This window comes from Trichechus manatus, unplaced genomic scaffold (genome assembly GCF_000243295.1).
Source record: "Trichechus manatus latirostris isolate Lorelei unplaced genomic scaffold, TriManLat1.0 scaffold00196, whole genome shotgun sequence".
NCBI classification, from domain to species: domain Eukaryota; kingdom Metazoa; phylum Chordata; class Mammalia; order Sirenia; family Trichechidae; genus Trichechus; species Trichechus manatus.
The window spans coordinates 2,219,752-2,225,977 of record NW_004444132.1 but is presented as its reverse complement, the minus strand read 5'-3'; positions in this window follow the sequence as shown (position 1 = coordinate 2,225,977).

The following is a 6,226-nucleotide window of genomic DNA, read 5'->3' as shown; positions in this document are numbered from 1 at the left end:
TAAATATTTCAGGAAGGTAACTAAATCCAACTCACATGGGTGCTACAAAAATTATAGCATGAATTAAAATTATAATCAGTTTTTAAAAATTACTTTGAAATCCACACAAATATAGTCAACGGATCTTTGACAAAGGAGCAAAGGCAATTTAATGGAGAAAGGATAACTTTTCCAACAAATGGTGCTGGAACAACTGGACATTGACATGCAAAAAAATTAATCTAGACACAGACATTATACCTTTCATAAAAATTAACTCAAAATGGATTATAGACCTAAATATAAGACACTATATAAAAGCACTATCCACAAAAGAAAAAACTGGTAAGTAGGACTTCATTAAAATTAAAAATTCTGCTCTGCGAAAGACATTGCTAAAAGAATGAAAAGACAATCCACAGACTAGGAGAAGATACTTACAAAATACATATACGTTATGAAGGACTTATATCCAAAATATACAAAGAACTCTTTAAACTGAATAAGAAAACAAAACCCAATGAGAAAATGACAAAGACCCGAACAGACACCTCACCAAAGAAGACATACAAATGGCAAATAAATATATGAAAAAAATGCTCAACATCATATATCATTAGGGAATTTCAAGTCAAAACAACAACGAGATACCACTGCACACCTATAGGAATGGCTAAAATCCAAAACACTGACAACACTAAATGTGGTGGATGTGAAGTAAGAGAAACTCTCGTTCATTGCTGGTGGGAATGCCAAATGGTACAGCCACTTTGGAAGACAGTCTGGCAATTTCTTGCAAAGCTAAACACTGGTTTACCATTAAATCACACAATCACATTCCTAGGTATCTGGCCAACTAGTTGAAAATTAATTGTATATATATACACACAAAAACCTCCACACAAATGTTTAGAGAAGCTTTATTCATAACTGCCAAAAATTGGAAGTAACTAAGTTGTCTCTCAATACGTAAATGGATAAACTGTGGTATATCTATAGAATGGAGTATTATTCAGTGATAAAAAGAAATGAGTTATCAAACTACGAAAAGACGTGCAGGAACTGTAAATGGATGCTGTGAAGTGAAAAAATCCAATCTGAAAATGCTACATACTGTATGATTCCAACTATATGACATTCTGGAAAAGGCAAAACTATAGTCAGTAAGATGAGTGGTAGCCACGGGTTGGGAAGAGGGAGCACAGGGGATTTTTAGGGCAGTGAAACCATTCTGTATGATATTGTAATGGTGGATATATGATATTATACATTCGTCAAAACCCATAGTACAACACAGAGTAGAACCCTAACTGAAACAATAGACTTTAGTTTATAAGAATGTGTCAGTATTTGTTCATCAATTGTAACAAATACACCACACTAATGCAAAATGTTAATGGGGGAACTGCGTGTTGGGGAAGAGGGGACATATGAGAGCTCTCTACTTCCTGCTCAATTTGTCTGTAAATCTAAAACAGCTCTAAAAAATAGTCTTTTTTTAAATCACTTTGACCAAAAATAAACATCTCATGTCACTTGAAGCAAAAGAGCAAACAAAGAAAAAGGAGAGCTATATCATAGGAAAGTGAGTCAAATAATTTAAGTATAAGGCATACACATTACATAAGAAGACAACAGGGTTTTTCTTTCATACAAAAGATGGCATAAAAATGTAAAGTCAATGCCATTTAAGCTGCATCACACGCTTGAATTATTTTACTCCTTAAATCACAGATCATAATCGCTGACATTGTACATTCTGTACCATATTTTTATTGACACATTAACAATTCAAACTGTCATTAATTTTCCAAATGCCAAGTATCTGATGGACTTAAGTCCTAGGACAAGGGCATTATACTATTATTTGCTTTCAGAAGGCTTCATGTGAGAGCCCTGTTTGCAGAGAGTATGCAATAGTTAAGAGAATAGGCTCTGGAGCTAGATGCCCAGCTCTGCTACTGAATAGCTGTGTGTCCTTAGGCAAGGATACTTAACTTCTCTGTGCTTCAGTTTCCTCATCTGTAAAATGGATAAATAATTGCCTCATGGGAGGTCATAAGATTTAAATGAGTTAATTCATGTAGAGTGCTCTAAGCAGTGTCTTAAATAAACACATAACACATATTAGCTATTATTATTATTATTATTATTATTACCTTGTTTCTCATGCCTGAGACTATTCCTTGGAAGTAAGCAAAGTGATTTGGGGTAGGGGTGGGGAGACAGGATTTCTTTGTGTCATATCTTTATACCTTTACCCTACAAATTACCCCGACTCAAAATATAATCATCGGTATCAAAGGACAGCACAAATATGACTAAAGAGAAACACTCTTGTATCAGGAATTGTATTTGGGCTGCAATAAACAAACATAAAAAAGAATTAAAGCTTAAGCACACAGGGGTTTATTCTCACAAGTAAGGATACAGAGCTGGTATGGTGACTTCACAAAGGCATCAGGGGCCCTGGCTCCTTCTATCTGCTCTACCATCCTCAGTGAGTACTTTCAACCTCAAAGTCACCTCAAAGACCAGGATGAGTGCTGAGTTCTAGCCATTACATTCACGTTCCAGACAGAAGTAAAGGCAAGTTTGCTCCCAACTAAACCTGTTCCCATGAAGAGTCTTCCCAAAAGTCTCACATAACGCTTCCTTTAAACTTAGTCAATTGATCACATCTACCTACAAATAAAGTTGGAAAATGTAGTTTTTTTAGCTGGGTTTATTGATAATTTGGAGCTCTGGTGGTGCAGTGGTTAAAAAGCTTGGCTGCTAACCAAAAGGTCGGCAGTTTAAATCGACCAGCTGCTCCTTGGAAACCCTATAGGGCAGTTCCACTCTTTTAGGGTCGATATAAGTCGGAATTGACTTGACAGCAACAGATTTGGTTTTTTTTACTGCTAATTAAAAAACAAAACAAAACATCGCAGTTCTATTTCTTTGCTTCAGGGATTAAGACTATGAGGTCCAGTTTCTCTAGTTAAAAAGTCCAGTCCACAGCAAAGAAAATCTCGCAAAAACAGATTGATGATAATTCTATAGATAATTAAAAGTTGACTATAGTAATGCTAGATAATCTTCAATTTATTTATTAGGTGGTTGGACATGTAAACAAGATGAAAAGTGAGTGTAAAAGATAAAGTTAAAAAGAAGTACATTTTTCTCTTAATTTCATGTATATTTTAGACAAAGGAGATTTTATAGCCTGAACTATTCAGCAAACTGGGCCAAAATTCTCTTCTTGATAGTACATGGATAAAATGAACCTAAAAATACAGATTTACACTTTAGAAAATTATAGAATTGCAGAGTTGAAAAGGGCCTTGGATTTATTCGGTTCACACACCCTTTTGGTATTTTAACCCTCATGATATTACCTTGTCCGAGTGATCACCTGGCCTCTATTTCAACCTATGTGAGACTAAATACTTCCTGAGGCAGTGTACTCCATCCTTAGTTTTTTTTTTTTTTTTTTTTTTTTTTTTTTTTTGCATCAAGCAGTTTTTTTTAATTTTAGAATGTCAGAAAGCAAATTAAGGCAGAGATAGCTGTTATGGCCAAATATTGCATAAAACAGGCTGAAAAGTAGCTGCCTGGAATTTTTGGAAAGTGACATATAATATATACATTTGTATCTACATAGTAATACATTGCTTTTTGTGTGTGTGTCAACATTCTCTTTAATTGTGTCAACATCTCTGGAGCTTCCATCCACTAGTTCTAGTTGTAACCCAGGGGGCCCTACATAGCCTTGGGGCAACAGAAATAGATCTCTACACGGTAGCCAGTAAATATTTAAACCAGGGCTTCAGACCGGTTCTGCCCTGTTAAATCATGATTGAGGAAGTGAAGCCCAAATGGACCCGAATTTTTAAAATGTGGGTGAACCGCAAAGATAACTAGAATAGGAAAAAAATATGGGTTTGAAGCCCTGCTAGAAACTTAATCCCCTTCTTAGACAACAAGGACAGTGTGCTCATTCCATAGTAACCAAATCTCTTGACTGACAGAGTCGGAAACAGTCATACCCTACTCAAAGACGGCAGCCTACCACGAAGCTTTGAATGTGTGTTGCTCTCCACAGTTCTGGCAATAATCAGGCTCCTGAAACAGCTCATTACACTTCTTCCAAGTCGCCCACTCCAGGGCTGCGACCTGTAATTTTTCCTGTTCCCAGTTATTGTTCCACTTCACCCAAATTTTAAAAATTCAGCTCAATATTGAAGTCACTCCTGAGGTTCACCCTTCAGCCAAAGATCAGACAGGCCCATAAAACAAAACAAGAGTAAATGGGCAGACCAGTCAAGAGCAAGGATGAGAAGGCAGGAGAGGATAGGAAAGCTGGTAATGAGGAACCCAAGGTCGAGAACGGGAGAGTGTTGACCTTTCGTGGGGTTGCAACCAACATCACAAAACACTGTGTCTTAACTGTTTGATGAGAAACTAATTTGCTCTGTAAACTTTCATCTAAAGTAAAACAACAACAAAAAAATTCAGGTCTGTTCCAATTTTGCTTCATTGGCCATGACTGAACCAGTTCAAAGCCCAGATTTAAACAGGGCTAGCATGTTCCCCTGAATCTTCTTCTCTGTAGACTTCAATAATAAGTTTTTTTTTTTTTTACCTTTACCTTTTTATTTCAAAATTGGAATAACTCTGTCTTGCTCAATATAAAAGTAATATACACTCACTGTAAAATTTTCAAAAAACATGTCTATAAAATATATAGCAATAACTTCCCTCCTAATCCCACCTTCTTGAAATAATCACAGTTAACATTTTGATATGTATAGTAGACACAGCTGGGGAGGTTGCTCAGTTCACAACCATTACCTCAGCAGCCTTGTCTATGGTACCGCTGTTTTATGGAAGCAGTCTACTCTCCTGTCAATAGGCTGGCCAATTATAGAATCTCACTCTCCTGGCAACAGTGATTAATCAAAAATATGAGTATATGACACGTAACTCTAATTAGAATTCTGCCCTAGGATTTATACACTGGGAAGTTAAGAGAGAGGAATTCTTTTTTCCCACTCTGGTTTTAGAGTCATAAAGTATATCTGTAGGAGTAGCTGGCAGTCATATTCCTCACAAAATGGAGAAAGTCTGTCTGCAGTAAAACAGAATGATGCCAAAACAAGAGAGCAAAAGACAGAAAAAACAGGAAGAAAGTGAGAAAAGACTGGCAGTGTTCAGGTCCTATACTCTGGTCCTTGAATTCTCTAAAACTACCCTGGTTCCCAAAGCAATTTTTAGCACATAAGCTACCTCTGTTCCTCTAATAAATCTCCTTTTCTGCATAAACTAGTTTAAACTGGATTCACCATCAAAGGAGTTCTTGGCTAATTCAAAGAATATCCTTTCAGACTCTTATTTTTTTTTTATTGCTGTAGTTTTAAATGAAGTTTACATTTCAAGTTAGTCTCCCATACAAAAATTGATATATACATTGTTATCTGACCCTAATTGCTCTCCCCATACTGTGACAGCAAACTCCTTTTCACCCCTGATTTCCCATGTCCATTCAACCAGCTCCTAACCCCCTCTGCCTTCCCATCTCACCTCCGGACAGAAGCTGCCTGTTTACTCTCGTGTCTGCTTGAGCTAAGAGGCACACTCCTCACGAGTATCACTTTATGTCCCACAGTCCAGTCCAATCCGTCTGAAGAGTGAGCCTTGCAAATTGTTTTAGTTCTTGGTTGATAGAGAATCCAGGGGCCATGCTTTCCGGGATACTTCCAGTCTCAGTCACACCATTAAGTCTGGTCTTCTTACTAGAATTTGAGTTCTGCAACCCACATTTCTCCTGCTCCATCAGGGACTCTCTGTTGTGTTGCCTGTCAAGGCGGTCACTGGTGTTAGCCGGGCACCATCTAGTTGTTCTGGTCTCAGGCTGATGAAGTCTCTGGTTTATGTGGCCCTTTCTGTCTCTTGGGCTAATACTTTCCTTTTGTCTTTGATGTTCTTCATTCTCCTTTACTCCAGGTGACTGGGACCAACTGATGCATCTTAGAAGATGATGTCAGTTGATGTCTAAGAGGGGGATTAAGTTTCTAGCAGGGCTAGCTTTTAAGACCCCAGACGCCACTCACCAAAGTAGGATGCAGAACATTTTCTTAATAAGCTTTGTTATGCCAATTGACCTAGATGTTGCCTGAAAGCATGGTCCCCAGACCCCTACCCCTGCTACTCTGTCCCTCAAAGTGTTTGATTGTATTCAGGAAACTTCTTAGCTTTGGTTTAG